Genomic DNA, 22,542 nt, shown 5'->3' on the forward strand with positions numbered 1-22,542 from the left:
CCCTCCTGACCACTATAGGTGGACAAAGGTTTGCTACATTTTGATTGGATCTTGGTGGACAAACATAAGCAAACTGTCCAATGGCATCAGATATAGATGGCAGGACAACGACCAGATACCTCTTAAAGGGTAAGAAGACCTTAGGTAAAAAGCCGGGAACAACAGGACTTCTCATTTGTCGAGATGCAGTTTTTGCTCTTCACCCACCAACAGACTGATTGCTAAGGTTTTGGCCTGTGGCCATCACAGATTCCTTAGAATTTCTGGATGCAGCAGCAGTGGGTGAAACAAAGAGAGATGCAAAGTTCCATCCAAATCCATTCATCCATTCATAACTATGTTCTAAAACCTTATATTGATGCAAACTACAACACACAAACATTATACTTATTTAGAGAAATAAGTATTCTCAGTGACAGTGACGTGTATTCAGTTCTGAGTCTGAAGACTGCCAATTGAAAAAGAGCGTTAACAGAATACCTATGTTCTGGTGAGATGCATGCCGGTGAGATACTAACAGAGCCAGTAGATAGGTACTGTGCCTGAGTCCCGTGAGGAAAGAGACAATAACAACTACCAAGTCTCTATCTCTAGCTTTGAGACAGCAACAGATACGACCAAGTTCTGAGCCTCCAGCCTTCGAGGAAAGAGATAATCTGCACGTTCAGACTTCAGTCAGAGTCTTTGTCTAAACAAGCTGCCCCTCCCTTTATTGTCATTATCACCCCCGTCCTTTATTCGCCCTTCACCAGGCTCCCGGCGGGAGTGGCGTGTTCGAGAGGAGGGGGTGTAATATTGGTCAGGTCTGGCGGCGTGTGATGAGGCACACCTGGGTGAATTAAGACTCGTTACGCGCCATTAAATACCGGCGCGCCTCTCCTCGAGAGACCAGTCTCTTCCCTCGTGCATGCGCTGGTGTCCTCGTGGGTCCAGGAAGGTGCGCGAAGGAGGCTCGCCCTGGTGCCAGAAAAGCGCGTTGTGGGACCCGTGGTCAGGCAATGACCGCACCTGTGTATTGCTGTGGGCCAGGATGCCGAGCTGTTTATCCCCTTCAACTCTGCCGACCGGAGAAAGAAGCGACGGAGATGCAGCGGAAGAAGCCGCGCGCCTCGCGCCCTGGACCAGAGAGGGGAGCGTGCGGCTGCGGACTCCACCCCTTACCTGGACCCTTCCCCCTGGAGCACTGCCTGACCTGCACTTCCCCTGCAGCACAACGAGGACACCACTTCCCCCTTTTATTTGGACACTTTTCTCCCTGGACACTTTATTTTGTACCTTGTTTCATTAATCAGAATTATTTTATTAAGGCCTGGTGCCACGCCCACTGTGTCTGTCTTTGGCTCCTCCCGTCACACAACAGCAACAGATGCATCTGAGTCCAGAGAGCACCAGAGAGGCAGAAGACGTCAGACATCAACAGTGAGGTTAAGCTATGGAGAACAAACCATCACTTTAAGGTACTTTTGTTCCAGGCTTCTTCTTTCCACATTTTAGGACCCTTTGATGGTCCAGATCAGCATCCTCCAGCACTTTATGTTAAAGCCTGTCAAAATGTATTTCTGCTCTTTTCCTCACTGCACTGTTTCCCCAACCAGTGGATGAAGTCTTCGTCCCCGGACTGCACACTCGACCACAGCAAACTTAACTATCACTTATCCAAACCTCTTCCAGAGACCTTGGTATTGTTGTCTATTATCAGTATATGATTTTCTAATTTACATTAGAGCTGTCAGTGAGCTGGGGTTGGATTGGACTCCCCCACAGGGGCCGCCTCGGAGTTGCTTGAATGAATGGTTCCTGCCAGGGAGCCCCCAAGCCCCTTATCAGAAATCGATACTCTTCTTTCCAGAAGTTCACAACAAACTCACAAAGTACTGGTGAGTTCCCTACTCTGCAGGCCTTTGCACTGCCTTCTCTTCTTCCTTCGCCTCCTTTGACGGTGCTGAAGAAAAAGGAGCTGTCACCATTGGACAAATCTTTGGCTGCTCACCTCTGATGTACACTACTTCACTGTGTTCCAGGTATGACAAACAATGTGTTTACTACAGACATTGGGTCCATAAAAGCACCCATGCAGCACGCTGTGATAATGCACCCACAAACTCAGAAAAAGAGTTTCCTTCTTCATTTACTCACGAGTTGTATGTGCACAAGCAGCGATGATTACATCTTCTGTCACTCTGGGCAAAAGAATGGCAAGTCATCCCTGGGGTATCAGACTGGGTAATGGGAATAATGAAGTTTGGTTATGCCTTTCAGTTCGCAAGGAAACCCACATCATTCAGCGGCCTGAACACTGATATTAAAGGGAGCGGTTCAAATATTCCCTCTGACAGAAAAAGAGTTTTTACAGCCATTACTTTCTAGTTCCCAAACGTGACAGGGGTCTGACCCCAATTCTTAATTTGTGCCATCTGAATTGCACCCTTATGGAGTGGTCATTCAGAGTGATCCTTAATCTTCTAGCAAGTACAGCCAGGAAACTAGCTTTATTCTCTGGACCTAAAAGATGCGTACTTTCACATTCACATTACTTTCCCTGACTCCTCAAACCTTTCCAAAGTGCATGGACGCAGCACTCTCTCCTCTAAGACAGATGGGAGTTTGCATTCTCAATTATCTCGACGACTGGCACATTTTGGCCAGATCAGAAGAGGAGTCACGGAAACACAGAGTTCTGCTTCTCAGTAATCTAGACAACTTGGGGCTCAGAGTCAAGTCTACCCTCTGCAGTAATGGCTTAAATCACAGATGCCACCTCATATTAGTCAGGGTGAACAGAGCCTGCATTTCAGCCCTGTCTTCCTGGAAAAACACCAGATGGCTCCAGTCCCTCTGCAGATGGTCAGCAGGAGAAGAGTGATCTTGACAGATGCCTTTACAACAGGCTGGGGGGCTCTACGTGGGTGTACCTGCTGCTGGCCTGTGGTAAACATCAGAGAGCAGTTTACACATGAACTGCCTAGAGATGCTGGCAGTATGACATGCTTGTCATATCTTTCTACCACATCTGCGGGGCAACCATGTCTTTGCTCGGACAGTATGGCTTTGGTGTCATCGGGGGTGACATTCCAGGGTGCGAAGCATGCTGTAATGGGGCAAAATCCATCCAGAGGAATGGACTCCAATCCAGAAAATTTGGGAAATGTTCAGCAGGGCAGAGATAGACCTCTTAGCCTCATGCAGCAACACTCTCTGCCCCACCTATTTTTGGGAGATGGATGCAGTGGCCCAGGATTGCCCTACCTCCTCCTTTTGCTTTTCCTCTGATCTCTGAATCAAAGAGGAATGCATGGTCAATCTGCAAATGATGCTGACAAGCGATCGTGACCCATCCCTAGACAAGGGCCAGGGCATGATTTGGTGGGAACCTATTTTCCCCTACAAGCGGGATACCAATTCTTAAAGCGTAGATCCCCATCTACAAGATGTATATATATAGATGTATATATTATACTGAATGGTCAGTATGTGCTAAACAAGCGAAATTCCCAGTAAATGGGAAGTATTGTGATACTATCATTCCTACAGTACCTGCTGGTTGGGTGTCATTCCCATTCTCCTCTTAAAACTTATGTGTTGGCCATAGCAGCTTCACATAAACATAGCAGGCCAGTCAATAGTTTCCTAATAGGAGCTAGACAGCTGAGGCCTCCTTGCCCTCTTACCATTTCCACGTGGGATCTGCCTACTCTGCTTAGAACCTGAAATTGCACACCTCTCGAACCTCTGCGGACGGCCACTTTGAAGTCTAAACTTGTTCTGCTACTCACGCACTAGCATGACTAAAATGGATAGGTCATTGGTACTGCCTCCTACAAAAAGTAATCAAGATTTTAACCATCTCTGCCCTGTGAGGCCATTGAAAGCTTATGTGGAGCTGTTAGCGCCTTCAGATGGTCAGACCAGCTGTTTATTTGCTTTTAAAACGTCCATTCTAAAAGGCTGCTGATCCACAAAGCAAAGGCTTTCCAGATGCATTGTTCACACTATCTCATTAGCTTACTCTTATTTCGGCCAGGTCTGCCCCATAGGAGTATTCTTCAACTGGTATATTATATATGATAGGACTATTCTTCTGTTATATATCTTCTGTTATATATATATTATATATGATAGGAGTATTCTTCTGCCCCATAGGAGTAATATTCAACTAGAATATTAAATATTCAACTATACAATTCAATATTCAATATTCAACAAGACTCTATTCAGTACTGAATTGTAATGACTGGAACTTTAAATTAAACTGGAATGGTCAGATGAAACAAACGTCTCATCAAAAAGATGTTGCTTTTTGACAATATAGTATCCCCGTCACTATACTGGAGCATTAGGACCCATACAGACCACAGGGTGAGCAATCTCTGCTGACCTCACTAATACTACTACTACTACTACTAATAATAATAATAATAATAATACAAACCTCAAAAACAACACAATAATGGGTCACTGAGCACAAAACCAAACTTCTGCTTTTTTGGCCATTCCAGTCCTCTGTCCTGAACCCTGTGAAAATGAGTAGAGGTGAACTGAAAGAAGAAACACCAACATGCAGCTGGGAATCTAAAAGGGTTTTGAGTGATTCTGGATGACGAATAGTCTCTGACCTCTTGTCAGGTGTTCTCTAACCTCATCAGGCATTATGAGAGAAGATTCAGAGCTATTAAACCTGCAAATGGGTTTCAAATGTAGTGAATAAATGGGAGCCGTTAATTGTGGCCAATGTGTATTAAAGAAAAGATTTATTTCATAATTACTGTAAATTCCCCCCATTTCAAATTATTTATTATCAATAAAGATTTTTTAAATTAAAAGATCAAAAGGACTAACAATGCAGATTCATTTTGCCAGCCTTCTTTGGTCATATTTACCAGAAGTACAAATATTTTTGGTAATGACATTATGTATGTCTATGTATATACATATTGCAAATGAAAACACTGGTCAGAAATCATGAGATTACTTTTCATATATGTATACACACACACACACACATATAAATATATATATATATATACTGTCACGTCTCTGGACTCTGGACTTTGTTTATTGTTTTTGTCTCGTGCCATGTGCTCTCTGTGCCCTACCTTCCCTTCATATTAATTGTATTGTGTCTTCAGCTGTGTCTTGTTAATTTAGTCAATTACCTTGTGCACTTGTACCTTATTTAAGTCCTGTGTGTTTGTATTCCGTTTGTCCGAACGTCAAGGTTACATACGTGGTTTATGTTCTTTCTGCCTGCCTGCCTGCCTGCCTGCCTGCCTGCCTGCCTGCCTGCCTGCCTGCCTGCCTGCCCTGCCTGCCTGCTGCTGCCTGCCTGCCTGCCTGCCTGCCTGCCTGCCTGCCTGCCTGCCTGCCTGCCTGCCTGCTGCCTGCCTGCCTGCCTGCCTGCCTGCCTGCCTGCCTGCACTGCCTGCACTGCCTGCCTGCCTGCCTGCCTGCCTAACCTGCCTGCCTGCCTGCCTGCCTGCCCTGCCTGCACCAGCCTGCCTGCCTGCCTGCCTGCCTGTATAATAACATGCCTGCCTGCCTGCCTGCCTGCCTGCCTGCCTGCCTGCCTGCCTGCCTAGCCTGCATATATATATAACATATATGCATAACATGCATATATAGCCTAGCATAACATAACCTGCCTGCCATAGCCTGTATAACATAGCCTGCATTGCATAACATAGCATACGCATAGCATAGCATATGCCTGCATAGCATGCCTAGCATGCCTGTACATGCATGCAGCACCTGCATAACACCTGCATAAGCTGCCTGCCTGCATAGCATAGCATACGCATATGCTATATACATGCTGCCTGCATATACATAGCCACCAGCATAACATATACATAACATAACATAACACCAGCATATGCCTGCATAGCCTGCGCCAGCGCATAGCGCGCAGCGCCCAGCGCCAGCGCGGCAGCGCGGCGCCAGCCAGCGCCTGCGCCTGCACGCGCATATAACGCCAGCGCATAGCATAGCGCGCGCGCCTGCGCCAGCGCATAGCCTGTACGCCAGCGCGCGCCGCGCCAGCGCTGTATATAGCACTAGCCTGCGCGCGCCAGCGCGCATAACATAGCGCGCCAGCCTGCGCGCGCCTATAGCTGCCGCGCCAGCTGCGCATAGCATAGCATGCACTGCCTGCGCGCCATAGCCGCGCGCGCAGCATAGCAGCGCGCAGCGCGCGCCAGCGCCATAGCGCGCCAGCGCGCGCTTGCATAGCAGCGCCAGCGCCACACGCAGCGCGCCGCGCGCCGCGCACGCGCGCGCGCCAGCATAGCGCCAGCGCATAACGCGCGCAGCCTGCGCCAGCACTTAGCATAGCCAGCGCCAGCTGCAGCGCGCATGCCGCCGCGCATGGCGCCAGCGCGCCAGCGCAGCGCCTGCATGCCTGCGCGCCCAGCGCATAACGCAGCGCCAGCGCCAGCATAGCATGGCGCATAGCATAGCGCCAGCGCATGCGCAGCTTGCCTAGCATGCTGCATGCAGCTGCCAGCGCCTGCATAGCGCTGCCTGCCTGCCTGCCTGCGCTGCCCAGCGCATGCCTGTATGCCTGCCGCCTGCGCTGCATGCCTGACAGCGCCTGCCTGCCTGCCTGCCAGCTGCCTGCCTGCCATGCCTGCTGCCAGCGCGCGCCGCGCATACACGCGCATACCGCGCCTGCCTGCCGCTGCCTGCGCCTATGCCTGCGCCCAACGCGGCGCCTGCCTGCCTGCCTGCATGGCTGCCGCGCTGCCTGCGCTGCCTGCCATAGCCTGCATAGCGCCTGCGCCTGCGCGCAACGCCTGCGCGCGCCTGCCGCCATAGCATACATAGCACTGCATGCCATAACATGCCTGCCTGCCTGCTGCCTGCCTGCACTGCCTGCCTGCCTGCATGCCAGCTATAACACTGCCTGCCTATAACATGCATAACATGCATGCTGCCTGTATAACACTTGCGCCAGCCTGCCTGCCTGCCTGCACCTTACCTGCCTGCTGCCAGCATGCCTGCGCGCCTGCCTGCTAACATGCCACCAACCTGCGCGCCTGCCTGCCTGCCAGCACTGCCTGCCTATACTGCCTGCTTACCTGCCTGCCTGCCTGCCTGTACCTGCGCCTGCCTTATACTGCATAACATAACCAACTGCCTGCCTGCCTGCGCGCTGCTGCCTGTACTGCCTGCTGCAGCCAGCATAACATGCCTGCCTGCGCCGCCTGCCTGTCCAGCATGCGCGCCAGCGCCGCTGCCAGCGCGCGCATGCTGCCGCGCCTGCTGCCTGCGCCGCGCCTGCCTGCGCTGCTGCGCGCGCATAGCGCCTGCTGCATGGCCTGTAGCTGCCTGCCTGCGCCGCGCGCGCGCGCAACGCACGCTGCGCGCGCGCCAGCTGCCTGCGCGCGCGCGCGCGCTGCGCCAGCCTGCCTGCGCGCGCAACGCTGCCTGCCTGCGCTAACGCTTAACAGCGCCTGCCTGCCTGCGCGCGCTGCTTGCTGCCAGCCTGCCGCGCCAGCGCCTGCTTGCACCGCAGCGCCTGCGCGCGCGCCAGCTACCGCGCGCCTGCCTGCCTGCTGCCAACGCCAGCCTGCCGCCGCGCCTGCGCGCGCGCGCGCGCCTGCGCCGCGCCCGCGCGCCAGCGCGCAACGCCAGCGCGCATGCGCGCCATGCGCGCAGCCTGGCGCGCGCGCCGCGCCATGCGCCAGCGCCGCGCGCGCGCGCGCGCTGCCGCGCGGCGCCCGCCATATGTGCCTAATATACCTGCATATGCCTGCCTGCACTGCCTGTATATGCCTGCCTATATGCCTGCCTGCCTGCCTGCATATGCCTAGCATAACATACACTGCTATGCCTGCACTGCCTGCCTATATACTCTTATAACCTGCATATGTATATATAGCATGCCATAACCTGTACTGCCTGTATAACATAACCTGCCTGCCTGCCTGCCTATATAACACAGTATAACATAACATATATAACATAACACTTATGCCTATATATAACATAATGCCTGCCTATAACACCTGCCTGCCTGCCTGCACTGCCTGCCTGTATGCCTGCATAACATAGCATAACATAATATATATGCCTGCCTGCCTGCTATGCCTGTATAACATGCATGCATATGTATGCCTGCCTGCCTGCCTGCCTGCCTATATTGCCTGCCTGCATAACCTGCCTGTATATATATACCATGACATAGCATATGTACCACCATATGCCTGCCTGCTTGCCTGCTGCCTGCTGCTGCATATACCGCTGCCGCGCAGCGCATAGCAGCGCCAGCGCATGCGCAACGCCTGCCTGCCTGCCTGCGCCTGCGGCTGCCAGCGCCTGCCTGCCTGCGCTGCCTGCCTGCCTGCCTGCCAGCACACACATGCCGCCAGCTGCCAGCCTGCCTGCGCGCGCGCGCATAGCCTGCCTGCCTGCTGCTGCGCGCCTGCCTGCCTGCTGCCAGCCTGCACCACATGCCCTGCGCGCCAGCGCCTGCCTGCGCGCGCCAGCGCTGCTTATAGCTGCCTGCCTGCCTGCGCTGCGCCAGCCTGCACCAGCGCCGCGCTGCGCGCCAGCACTGCGCCTGCTGCCTGCGCCACCTGCGCGCGCCTGCCTGCCTGCCTGCCTGCCCAGCATGCACTGCGCTGCGCAGCCAGCGCCTGCGCCATAACGCACTTGCACGCCTTAACGCGCCAGCAGCTGCCTGCCTGCGCCAGCGCCAGCGCGCGCGCACCAGCATAACATAATATATGTACTGCCTGTATATATAACACCACCTGTATATATATATGCATGCCTGCCTGCCTAGCCTAACATATAGCATAACATGCTTAGCTGTATAGCATAGCACCTGTGCCTGCCTGCCTGCCTGCCTGCCTGCCTGCCTGCCTGCCCATGCCTGCCTAACAACATATATATGTGCCAACCTGCCATAGCATGCCTGCCTGCCTGCCTGCACTGCACACATGCCTGCCTGCCTGCCTGCCTGCACCACTGCCTGCCTGCCTGCCTGCTTGCCTGCCTGCCTGCCTGCCTGCCTGCCTGCCTAACCTGCCTGCCTGCCTGCCTGCCTGCCTGCCTGCCTGCCTGCCTGCCTGCCTGCCTGCCTGCCTGCCTGCCTGCCTGCCTGCCTGCCTGCCTGCCTGCCTGCCTGCCTGCCTGCCTGCCTGCCTCCCTCCCTCTATTATTATTTTTGCCCGTTATTGGATTAAATCCGTTTTAAGTTGATGTTACTTGCCGGTGTGCTCCTTTCTCGCGAAACCACGAAGCGACACAGTACGTTCGGACCTTAAAATTAAATAGCGGCGTATTTTCCCTTTTTGTTTTTGTCTATGGATTCCCCCTATAACGACCAACTTCCTCATCCTCCTGCTGGAGCAGAGAATTTGCTCTCTCTAGAGGCTGCTACAAAGGACTTCCTCGCCCTAGCAGACTACTCGCTACCGGACAGCTTCCTCTGCTCGAGTCCACCTCCGAGGACTAAACTTACCACCACAAGCGCGAAGCTGTTGAGGCTGACCCTCAAGGGAAACATGCGCCTAAAATCCAGTGGAGTGCTGGTGTCATGTAATCGCCCGATGACTGTTCAGCCCATGAACAACGACCAAGCCTCCAGATCAGAATCCAGAGCCCAGCCAATCATCTCCCACGTCGTGAGCCCAAACCTGCTGCCACCAATGGCGCGGTTGCAGAGTCTGCTTACGACCACGGAACCATCGCTGAGGGAGGCGGCAGAGCCGTGGGCGCCACGGACGAACGACTGCGACAGACCAGGTGTGTGAGCGGCAACAAGCTTCGCTTACGGTGGAGACAGCCCGTTTACAGCGAGGAAGTAGTGGTGGAGCTCCGCCCTGCACCATGGCTGAGGATGAGCTGATCATCCACCTAGGGCTGCTGGATCTACAAGAGGGCTGGATGATGTTGTTTGGACCAGACTGGCGCCTCCCTGTATCCAGGTTCCTGTTCCCGTCCAGCCCGTCCTGTTGGCCGCTGGTCCCATCCAGCCATCCTGTTAGCCGCTGGTCCCGTTCAGCCGTCCTGAATACCTGCCTCCAGAAGCGCCCCTAGAGGACTGTTCCTCGGCGCTCGTCCAGTGCCACGCCTGCGTGCGCTCCGTCCAGTGCCGGCGCCTGCGTTGCACTCCGTCCAGTGCCGCGCGCCGCGTCGCGCTCCGTCCAGTGACGCCGCGCCTTGTGCGCTCCATCTGAAACCCGTCCAGTGCCCGCGCCTTCTTGCGCTCCGTCCAGTGCCAGCGCCACATGCCTCCATCAGTGCCCGGCGCCTTGTCGCGCTCCGTCCAGTGTCCGTGCAGCCAGCGCCGCCTCCAAGTTAAACCACCCTCCAACCCTTGCCACGCGCGTCGATGGATCCCAGAAGCCCCTGCGCTCATCCTCAGCACCATCTGGGCTTCATGCGGATCTGCGGTCTCCATCGCGCGTACGTGGGAGGATCCCCTCACCTCCACCGTCCCACCTCCGAGTCCCGGACTCCACATCGGCTCGTAGACCCGTTGGCTCCTCTTAGGCTCCTAGCTCCCTCCTCTCCACCGTGGTCCATCAGGCCACCCAGCTCCAAAAGGCTCCATCGTCCCTCCGGCTCCGCATTTTGTCGGTTGTTGTCCATATATGCCTACCGGGTTCCTCTCCTCTGCTTCACCTCGTCCCTCCATCCCCCGGCTCTGTCAGGCTCCTCCTTCCCTCCCGGCTCCACCTCTGTCGCTCTGGCTCCATAGCGTCCTTCCCGTCCCCGTCTCTCGCCGGTTGCCGAGGAAGCCTGCGGGGCGCGCCTAGGGAGACCTCCAGCGCCTCTCGTCATCACCCTGGCTCTTGGGCTCTCCGCGCCGCCCCTCAATCTCCTACACCACCTGCTCCGCCGCCACCGGTCGGCCCCATGGAAATCGATGGCCGCTCCTCCTCCATGGTCCTCCCTCCGTTGGCTCCACCGTGGACCACCATGGCTGAAGCTCTGGATATCCTCCTGCTCCGGACTCCTCCTGTGTCCTCCCTGGCTCCTCCACCGTCTGCCCACCTCCTTGGACTCCTGTCTGCCTGCCCTCTCAGGGTGCACGTCCCATCTCCCAAGCTCCGTTTTAGATTTGTCTTTTAGAGTGCGAGGCGTACCTTCGGGAGAGGCGTATATCACGTCTCTGGACTCTGTTTATTGTTTCTGTCTCGTGCCATGTGCTCTCTGTGCCCTACCTTCCCTTCATGTCACTGTATTATTGTCTTCAGCCGTGTCTTGTTAATTTAGTCAATTACCTTGTGTATTTAAGTCCTGTATTATGTTTGTATTCACGTTTGTCCAGGCGTCAAGGTTACATATGTGGTTTATGTTCTGCCTGCCTGCCTGTATCTATTATTTTTGCCCATTGTTGGATTAAATCTGTTTAAGTTGATGTTACTTGCCAGTGTACTCCTTTCATGTGAAGACACCAGCGTGACATATACACACATATGTGTGTATGCACTTCATATATTTAAAATTATCATATATAATAAATTTCACTTAATGTTTTATGGTATAACTCTGGATCGCATACTTTATGTATCTCTAGAAAGTGGTTATTAGTGTAAAAAGAAGTCATGGCTGATGGATCTACTTGCTTGTGTGTAGTATGTGATGTGAATGTACTCTAAAAAGGTGACTCATAGCACATGATGGATCACCTAAGCGGCATGATCGGGATGTATTTGCCCTGAAATTTGCTGTCGATGGTGATCTCCTGCCACAAGAGTCCATCCTCGCTGTGAAATCACATGGTGGGCAGCCGCGGTGATGACATATCTGAGAGAAAAAAAAAGCTGATCAGTGTGTCACTCCAATCACTGACAACATTTAATACATTAAATCAAACATTAAAGCGTTAGTTCTGGCAGGTAACGTGGGTCAAGCTTATCAACTGATCACAAAACCTATAGGAACACGACACCTGTCACTGCAAATTCAAATTCAAATTTTATTTGTCACATACACATACATACATACGTGAATGCGACATGAAGTGGAAATGCTTTGTACTTAATGTCGAAAAAAAAAATATATATATATGTATATATATATATATATATATATATATATATAAAATATAAAATATAAAAAAAAATATATATATATATATATATATATATATATATAAAGAAGAAGTGTACAAGTATAAAAATACAATATGAAAAGTATAAAATATAAAGTGTAAAAGTGTAAAGTTGCTGTTGTGAATGTCCAATGTAAAAGTGACTAGTGCAAGGGGTGTCCAGTGCTGGAGTAAAGTGACAAGTATCTGAAAGGAAGGGTGAACATGAGAGTCCCCAGTGATTAGGTGCTAGGTGTTTCCTGGTTCCAGACTCGAATGGCCTGTGGGAAGAAGCTCCTCCTCATTCTCTCTGTGTTTGCCTTCCCAGGGCAAGCGCTTTCCTGCACGCAACAGAGAAAGAGTCCATTGTTGGGATGGCTGGGGTCTTTCACGATCTTCCTGGCCTCTGGCAGTACCAGCTTGTTGTAGATTTGCCACCCCTTTGGGAGCTCACTGTGTGGATGGTGCTCAGCTGATTAATGGGACAGATCCTGTGTTAGTGTGAACACCCAGGTACCGAAAGCTGCTCCACTCTCTCCACTGGGGTCCGTTGATCATGATTGGATGGCATGAGCAGCACCTGCTTCCGTGCTGAAGTCCACTATTAACTCCTTTGTTTTGCGCTGACATTCAGGAGCAGATTGTTCTCCTGACACCATCTCTCCAGAGTTGTTGATCTCCTGAAGGTAGGCCATCGCCGTTGTGGAGATCAGGCCCACCACAACAGTGTCGTCAGCAAATTTAGCTGATAAGTGAGTGGAGTTTGTAGTGGCCACACAGTCATGGTGTAGCTTGAGTACAGCAGCAGGGGCTCAGAACGCCCGCAGCCCTGAGGGCTCCAGTGCTGAGGGTGAGGAGAGGATGAGTGTGTTTTTCCATCCGTCACGGCTTGTGGTCTGTCGGTCCAGGAAGTTGGTGATCCAGTGAGCGCGAGGATGGGCTGAGTCCCAGGAACTCCAACAGAGAGTGAGTGTGGAGGAACTATGGTGTTGAGCTTGGCTGAACTATAGTCCATGAACAGCATTTTCATATAGTTCCCTTTCTATAATCCAGGTGTGGCTCGTGGTTGTGTGAAGGAGGTGTGTGATGGCATCCTCCGTGGGCCAGTTCTGGCGATGCGAACTGTAGTGGGTCCAGTGTTTCCCGGTAGTGATGCAGTGATGAAGTCTGACCAGTCTCTCAAAACGCTTCATCATCTGCCGGCGTCAGGCTACAGGGCGGTAGTCATTCAGGCAAGAGGCTAAGGTTTCTTTGGCACAAGAGCGATGATGAACTGTTTTTGAGCACCTGGGGACTTGTAGACTGTTTCGGGGAGAGATTAAATATCTCAGTGAACACCCGGTGCTAGCTTCAAGTCAGCACAGGCTCTCAGAACCACGACCTGTGATGCCCCGTCAGGTCTGCTGCCCTTCCTGGTGTTCACTCTCTCCTGAATGCCCTCACCACGTGCGTGCTCTGGAAATGGTGAGCGTGATTTCCTCTCAGCTCTCTCAGCATGCATGCTGTTCATCATACCCTTCGCGCCGCTGCTGGCGCAGTTAGCTGCAGCCTCGAAGCTTGAGCAAAAAGGTGTTTAGCTCGTCTGCCAGAGAGAAGCATCTCGCTCTCCACTCTGGAGGTTGGCGTTTTATAGTCCGTGATGCGGATGCCAGAGGATCTCAGAGAGTCGCGAATAGTTTTATCTACCCACGGCTTCTGGTTGGGAAATGTCCTGATGGCAGTTTTCTCTACCGTATCATCTGCTAGTTTCTCGATATAGATCACCACCGCTTCCGTAAACACGTTGTGTTGCATTCCTATATAAGCTATTTCCAGTATTAAATCGTCAGATTTTCCACTTACTCCAGAGCAAATTACCGTCCTCCATGCTCCTTTTTGCACAGTCAGGACTTGGCTTTCTGTTATAGACTCCTATCTCTCAAACTGTTACCTCAAATATCATTAAAGTACATTGATATTTGCCTATTCCCGTTTTATTAACCATAGAAGTGGTATGAATGCTGCTTTTCCTGCTCATTCATGACATGCTGCATGGATGGGCAGGAGGTTTTGCACAGAACAGAACCATTCCACCAAATCAAACTTTATGCTGGTATCTATTATTTTGATAATAGTGGTCTTGAACTATAATTAGGTAAGTAAAATGTTATATATCTCTCATAAATGTTATACATGTTAGACTGATGTGTGTTTTTAGACCTGTTCACAGATGGGAGCAGGTATCCATACTCCTCCACGCGGTCCAGCTCATGGGTCTCTCCCAGCAGGGGTTGAAGAGGGTTTCCCTGTCACGATAGACAGTGGTTGAATAGGATGAGACAGAAGGCGGCCTACTGAGACACATCTGTTCAGAGATGAGATCACAGCGTACTGCCAGTCCAGAGCTCACTATATTCAAGATCCTCTGTCGAGGCGCTGCAGCATTGGTAATGGCTGGCTGTTGAAGTTCACCTGGAAGTGAAGATCCATGTCAAGATGCTGATAATGCATTTCTCAATGATAATGCAATCATTTAAAGGTTTATTTTCAGCAAATCTTCCTTTTTTAGAATGAATGATTTCTTTATCATAATTTGGCACTATCTGCAATATGTATATCTCAGTTCTATGTAACTTGCAAATTCTGAGAAAGTCCTCTCACAGGCATAGGGATCTTCGAGAGCTCCTTTCCAATACAATTCTTCATAATGCTCCACAGGTTCAGGGGTAGTTGGGCTTATCTGAGGATACGACAGTCTGCCCCCTGTAGTAACTACTGGAACCATCCTGTAAACACAGAGAAATGCTGTAAGAACAAACATTTTTAATTAAGATGAATACTATATTGGCATGTGTGGTTTGAATGATATGATATGAATAAACAAAGTCTAAACTCACATTGTCATCCTGGCTCCCAATTACTGGATAAACTTCCACTGGTCAACGCTCTGATTACTGCTCAAGTGTCTAAGCCACATACTGGACACACAAACAGAAACACAAGTGAAGGATGAAATGCTGAATTGGCGCTGACAGTAAATATATGTGTACTCACAAGCCACACTAGAGGAATAACATTTATTACTCAAGCAAAGAATAGATAAACACTGTACAGATGTTGAGAAAGCTATTTGTTGTTTTTTCTATATTCCAAATAACATTATTCACTTAGCATCCACTTATTTTGGCCAATGGACTGCCCACTTATGCAGGAAGAGATTGATGTGATGACATGAGCCGACACTTGGAAACCACAATAATATTTTGCTTTAGGCTTCGCTTAAACAAAGGTGCATCTGAAATCGATTACAAAAGGATTATTAATAGTGTAACAGTCTCAGCACATTAATTATCATAGAGAGAAATTAAAATTCAAATTATGCAAAATGCAAATTATGAAGACTAAAATTGAGTCCAAGTAAAAACAAAGGTACACTGGCTCCCACAGAATCACTGGTTATCAAATGATCTTTTGTATATATGGACCTGTGTTTGTAGGTGATTGTCTGCAGGCACTCACGATGAAAGCGGGGAGGGAGTCTTCCGCTGGCATCAAAGAACTCTATGTCTTCATTGCACATTTTTTCTTCACTGGATTCTCCCTCAAATTATTCCTTACTGCCCCTTCACAGAGATTAAGATGAAAAAAAAATGCTCTATATAATTTTATTGTGACTTTATATTTTATATTTAATTTGCACCAATATTACTCATTTACTATCTTCAGTATCATAAGATCATTCTAATGTGCTGATTTTGATGTTCAAAAAACATTTTCCTAAATTGTTGAGTGTTGAGAAAACAGTTTGTGCTACTTATCATTGTATTCAGCACAAAGTGATCTATATGTGTGCAGTATGTGCGCTATCTCGTCCAGTTTCGGTTGTGTTCCAGGGAGCTCTGTGCAGCCCCTGTACCCACACGGGTCCCAGCCTCTGCTTAATTGTCTAATGAGACCAGTTCCAACATATCTGCCCGATTTTCCACGTTTTGATCATGTTGGGCCCCCACGAGAAGCCCTGAATAGTCAAAGAGAAAAATTTAGTAATAGTCCTTACAGAAAAACAAAAGGCCCAGTGGATTTCAGAGGCCTAATGAAGAGAACCTCTAATATTGTGTGTGCACAGGTGATTCTCTCCAGGCTCTCTCCAGAGCTGTTGTACTGTTTGCTGGCTGCTCGTAAGTCTCCTCCAGATGGTGGCGCTATTTCCCATTCATGCTGCGGTACGCGCTGCACTGTGGCTGTACTGCTCCGCTAGATCCACGAAGTCCTGGCAGGCCTGATGCAAAAACCAGCCCAATCATTCAGACATTCAGCCATTCATTTTCTGTTACAATTTTGAGCTGATTTTTTTAAAATAAAATGTCTATTTTTGCAGCTTGATTAATTACATTTTAATATGCTAAATTAGGTAAAATTAACACAGAATGGCAGCACTCAGCGTGTTCAGTCATCTTATGTTTTGGAAGTGATGCGGAAGAGAGTAGCTCAGCTCGTTGGCGGTCTTCAGTTTATCTGGCCTTGCGTCGCTGGAAGCTACTTGAGTCCTCCTAGTTCACTGAGAGGCTGGAGGCGCTCAGTACTTCTATCAGATAATTGCAGGTGCTGGGGTCTTCAAGCTTGCTGACCCAGATTTTGAGCGCCCCCTGGATCAGGCATGATCAGGCTGGAGCTATAGTGGAGCCTCATCTCAGAATCATCACCAGAATAGTTTAATGGAGAGACAGAATGTCTCGCTGAGAAGATGATATGAGTGAAGCACTGCTTTTATTTTAATTTGACAAGTTTTCTTTTTCATAGATTGCACACATACTGTATCTAGGAAAACTCAAAAAGCATTGACAATATGTTTTGTCCAAAGAGAAGTTGAACATTATGAGACACCAGAAGAAACAATGAGTTCAGATATACACAGCACAGCCTCATTTCCATTTGTGTCAATACAAATATGGACTGCTCCTAGTTAGATAACCATTTATTCAACTAGAGACATATCACATTAAGAAAATTTCATTGATCGATTAATCACAAAAAAAAACAATAACACAAGAAAGTCCACCGAAGTCCACTTAATTTGCTCAAAGATATTATTAGTAGTAGTATTCAACGATTATGTAACTTCATCAGTAACCATTAATAGAAGAGTTATTTTTTTACATTTGTTTTGTTTCACTATTTTTTTCCACGATTATAAAACTAGGCCTTACAATATTTTATAAACACCTTACACATTTTATAGGGGAGTACATACTTTGGAGTGCATTCAAAAGTTTAGAAACCCTGCCAAAGTTTGACAGAGTTATTGTATGGTACAGTTTTGTTTGAAATTTCATCCTGAGCTGAAGAAGGACAATTCGAAATGGCCTCAGTGATGGACTTGAAGTATGGCACATTTCTTTCAAATAAAGGAAGTTAAATCTGTGTTTTGATGTTTTTCAGCCATGAGAATGGTCTGTTCATGCGCTGCAGGGCTGAACTAAGAATAACTTTATAAATGCTGAAGCGCTTTGAGCCACGGAGGCTAGAAAGCTCAGCGTGATAGCTAACAACTAAAACTGTCCTTTTGTGGAAGTCTTTACAATTCTAAGCATATTTCCCAGCCCAGAAGCTTAGAATGGATGCTGAAAGAATGGCCATAGATATGGATAGGAAGCCATATGGGAGGGGAAATGATTAGCACGTTCAAACTAAACCCAAGCAATCAGGGAGAAAGGTCGAGATTTAGATGTCATTATAGAGCTGAAGGACCTTCATAGATGAATGTGAGCAGTGATCGAATGAGCGAGTATGAAAGAAAGTTGTCATATTAACCAACCAACCCATTTCAAAACATCAGGTTTCTGTGAATGAACACAGTTACCATGGAAACAAAGTCCTGTCGCCAATTGGGAGAATGACTATTTTTTAGAAGCTATAAGGAAAATGAAAAAAACTTTAAACAGGCCCTAATACGTCTTGCTTTACCAGCTCCTCTCACACCACATAGCCATCGCTCATTTGGAAGCAGATGAAAACAGCTTGCCAAATTGCATCTTGTATGACGAAAGACATTTTTAGGCTTAAGGGCAGCCACGCACAGAAAGATAGATGTGCGACCTTTAAATAATATGCCATAACAGCCTGATTTATCCAGGTGACACTGTCTCATGCTATATATCAGATATGTCACGTCAGGAAATGGGGCATCACAGTTCCAACAGTATGTACAACCCTTTTTAACCGTCTTTAACATTGATAATGATAATAGAATGTCAGCATATTAGAGATATCACACTATTAGAATAATTCTGAAGGATCGTGAAGCGTCAGAGTTTTAAAAATATTCAGATGGGAAATGTTATTCCTAGTTGTAATGCCTGCTTCGCATTGCTGACTTGCATCAAGAGCTATGATGTTGTTTTCCATTTTATTTTTCAGTATAATCTTTCACTTTATTTCCCTTTCTATTGGCATTAGCATTATTTTGATTCTTTTAATTTTACATATTAGAATTCATTTTCTGAATATTAGTGATTGAAATATAACAATAAAACAATCTGGATCTTATTAAACCTTGGTGATTAAGGAAAATAATATTCATTATTTATAAGAAAATTATGCATGTCTTTTACAATATACTGTATAGTTATTTTAAACAAATATGTTTCTTCACATTTCGTCTGAAAACAACTAGTTTACTCGAGAAATTTTTAGTATTCTTCAAAATTATAAACTCCTCCTCTTATTTTTGTTATATTTTTATGCTTTGCTAAAGCTAACTTTTGTACATTTGTTAGAAAAGCTTTTACAAGTTATATAATATTTTGTTAGAGTGAGTGCTTCACTGAACCCATGTGTATTCCACCAAGAGTTACAATTATCACTTGGAAACGCTGGGGGCTTGATCTTTTTTACCTAAACCATATATAATCCAAATTGCAGCTGAAAACTCAATCCAAGCAAAAGATTGCAGTTTCTGCTGTATCAAAAAAACAATTGTATAAAAGTGAGTTGGTGTGAATGATATCACAGAGGCAGAATAGAACAGGAGAGAATGAGAACACCCAAGTCTGGTTGGCACACATACAGCCATTGTGTGCCTGCGTCTCACCGCCAAAGGTGCTCAGCTGCTCCATCTTACATCACAGTGCCACATCTGCAGCCAGTCTTGGGGTGTAGACAGGTCAGGAAATAAGAGAGCAAGTAGGAAGCTCACTCCAGCCTCATGTGGGTGAGTAAGTGCACCCAGTGCTGGAGAGATCAATTAAAGATCTCTTCGCTGACCTATTGCCGAGATATTAATGAGTGAGCTCATCTGAATAACCACACCTAACCTAACAGCGGATACGCCCAGAACAGGCAAGATTTGGACATAAAAAGACTGGAAGGATTCCTCAAAGAAACAAGCTTAGGTTAAGTTTAATTTGTCCCGTCAGCCTGCTCACTTTGTAGTACAGATAATCTGATTTGCAACTCTGAGTTTTGCTTCTATATTTCTCACTTACAACACCAACACACACTTTCGGACCACACTCCAAAGAAACAACTTTGACAACCAAACAATACATCAGAAGAATATTAAAGTGGCTTTGCATAGCATGCTGTAGTTGATCAAACATTAGTTCAGTAGGTTAACAATTTAAATCCTGAAAGACTGAAAAGCTAAGCACTAAAATATGTTAGTTAAGTAAAAAAGTAAGTGACCACATGCAAGCATAAACATGTGTTACCTTAAATGTGTGAAATGATTGATAGAATTACCAACAATGTGCATCAGAGAATCTATAAAGATACACTCTTTCCAGTGATCATAAAAAGCCACTGCATGCAGAGACACAAGATATTGATATTAAACCGGGCTATTCCACCTAATTCATATAGTGCCTAAAAGATAAAACAAATGCTTTGTCTACAGAGACAAAGACAAATGTCAGTATTTTGCATAAATGGCAATCAAACTTTTCTATTTTCAATTTTTCTCTCAACCTTTCTTGGAATCAGTCAAATACAAAGCAATTGATTACTTATTTAGTGAAGATGCAGATGTTAAAATGCAGCGTTCCCTTTCTGTCTCCCTCAAGTCCACATTTGAAACTTCCCTCCACATCCCTCTCGCTCCTGTTTTCTTTTCTCTCGCCTCCTCTTTCCTCACTCTCAGGCTGCATGAGTGGGACGAACTATTTGATCATCCACTCGTTTCAGCTATCTTCCAGCATGCACATGATCATCTCAGTGGGAATGTGTGCAGTATCTTAAATCTGAGGAGCTGGGATACACGTGTAAGGTGTTGTGCCAAATAAAATATATGTAATATTTTTTACCTTTATTTTTCAAGTAACTGGAATAGCGTTTTGTTAAAAAAAAATGCATACATTACATAAATTATTTTAAAGACAAATCAGTGACTGAACAAAAAAAAATCTGTCTAGTAAGTACAAAACAGAAATAATAAGCACATTCTAATACATAATCTTTATAGAGGATACTGTATTATTTTTATATCATTTATAACTTTTTTTAAAAATATATAAAGATCATCTGAACAATGCTACCCCTAATAGCATTATGAAAATTTGTGTATATTACAGATATAAGTCACTGCAGGTTTATTATACTATTCTTTGTACAATCTAATTTAATTTTTTGTAATATATTATTTAAGGCTGTCATGATTTTTTTAATCCTTGATTGCATTTTTGCCTGTTTTCATAGAAAATACACATGGAACACATTATTAGACTATTTTTCCATGGCTGCATGATATATTTAGAAAACATTTTTTCAAAGAGCAAAAAGCATAATACTACTGTAAAATTCACAAATGCTACAATTCGCCATTTCATCAGATTTTTAAAAGTAAATCATTTATAAACTATGCAAACACAGAAGAATAGCTATCACAAGTTCCAGCCTTATTAATGAGCTTTTATGCCTTTATTCAGTATAAAGCAGACAGAGGGAAAGCGTTAGGTGGATAGAGGACCATGAAGGGCTGGATTCAAACTCGGGTCACTGTTAGCGCACTAACTACAAGGCAGATTTTAAAACAAAAGTTTAAATTTTACGCATTTTGATGTACATATTCAAGAAAATACAGTGGCTGTTCAGTTTTCTGTCTTTATGTAAATGTCCAAATATTCACGACTAAGCAGACATTTTAGACTAAAGTATTCTGTTTAGTCAATATTAACTACTAATTTCCATCCCACCTCATTGCTACTCCACTTTTGTATTTTTTAAGTCATAATAAAGGCTATTATTCCAATTAGATCTATTTTTATTAACAGAGAAAGCGTGTATTATATACTTGCAGATTACTTGGACTACTGCTAAAATAATCATTAATGGCATTCCTAATATGTATTTAAGACGAAAGAACATGTGTTTATATAGGAAATCATTTACTGCACATTCCTGTTTCTCAGCCTTCCACTCGTAGCCAACAATAAAAGGTATGAGAATAACGATATTTAGCCTAAATAACAAGACAAGATTCTAACAGAACATTGCTGAAATCACTTTAATTCAAGTTTACACACATTTGTAAATGGGTATTACAGTTTTCAAAGTAGCATGACTGCTGCTCTGCCTAACTGTATTATGAGAGGCTTTTTGGCACTGTGCCTGTCACTTACCTGGATGAGGCATCATCTGAGTCGCGTTTACTTTGGCCTGCTGCCCAGGCAGAGCCAGCGCTGACACTCGCCACTCACAGATAGCTGCGCCTTCAGGTGATGGCACTCCAGCCCTCCACTCGTCAGCACAAAGTGACCAGATTGTAAGCCCACCTCCTGTGCACACGTCGCCAAGGTGATACGTGCCTCGGCAGTGTGTACCACCATTTCTGCTTTAGGTCCTGCAGTATCAGATATGCGCATACACAGAAACATACACAACAGTGAAGTAGCTGGCTGAAAGTCATAGATCCAAAGCATCTCAAACATACTCTATAACAGTGTTGGCGGATATATTGGCTGGAATGAGTTAACTGGTCACGATTTCAGCGATGCTCCAACGTGTCTTCTGTGTCAGGTTGGATAGATAGATTTAGTATTGTATGGTGTAGGTAAATGTTCGGCGAGTAAATGTATCATTATTTATTTTATTGATACTATTTGGCACTTTTATTGTATTTATTATGAATCATCTGTAAATGTTCATTTGTACTTAGGTATTGTTAATGAAGTTCCTGCGCGATTATATAAGGAATTATAATGAGTTAATAGTAATACATTTATTGTGAGTAATTATGCTGTAAAATAATTTATTTTATAAGTCAATTTATTAATGAGTTATGATTGTGAATCATGCTTGTGTAAAATATATTGAATAGAATTTATTATTGTATTTGTCATTCACTATTATTATATGAGTGAATTTACTTGAATTTTATTGTGATAAACCATACTGTAAATAATGTTCTATTATAATGAGAGATATATTGAGTAATTATGCTATTAAAATGCATTAATTATAAATATTGTACACAATTACTCAAGTGAATGTAATGTTATAAATGAATTGAGTAAACATTTACTATA

General features: G+C 46.4%; 1 protein-coding gene and 1 pseudogene across 3 annotated transcripts in view; both read right to left on the reverse strand.

Moving 5' to 3' along the window:
• LOC122352376 overlaps positions 1 to 21,843 on the reverse strand; it is a 30,990-nt pseudogene extending 9,147 nt beyond the window's left edge.
• Positions 1 to 22,542, reverse strand: part of cadm2a (cell adhesion molecule 2a) — a 1,030,129-nt gene that overhangs the window by 549,246 nt on the left and 458,341 nt on the right. The gene's annotated exons all lie outside the window — the stretch shown is intronic.

This window comes from Puntigrus tetrazona, chromosome 10 (genome assembly GCF_018831695.1).
Source record: "Puntigrus tetrazona isolate hp1 chromosome 10, ASM1883169v1, whole genome shotgun sequence".
NCBI classification, from domain to species: domain Eukaryota; kingdom Metazoa; phylum Chordata; class Actinopteri; order Cypriniformes; family Cyprinidae; genus Puntigrus; species Puntigrus tetrazona.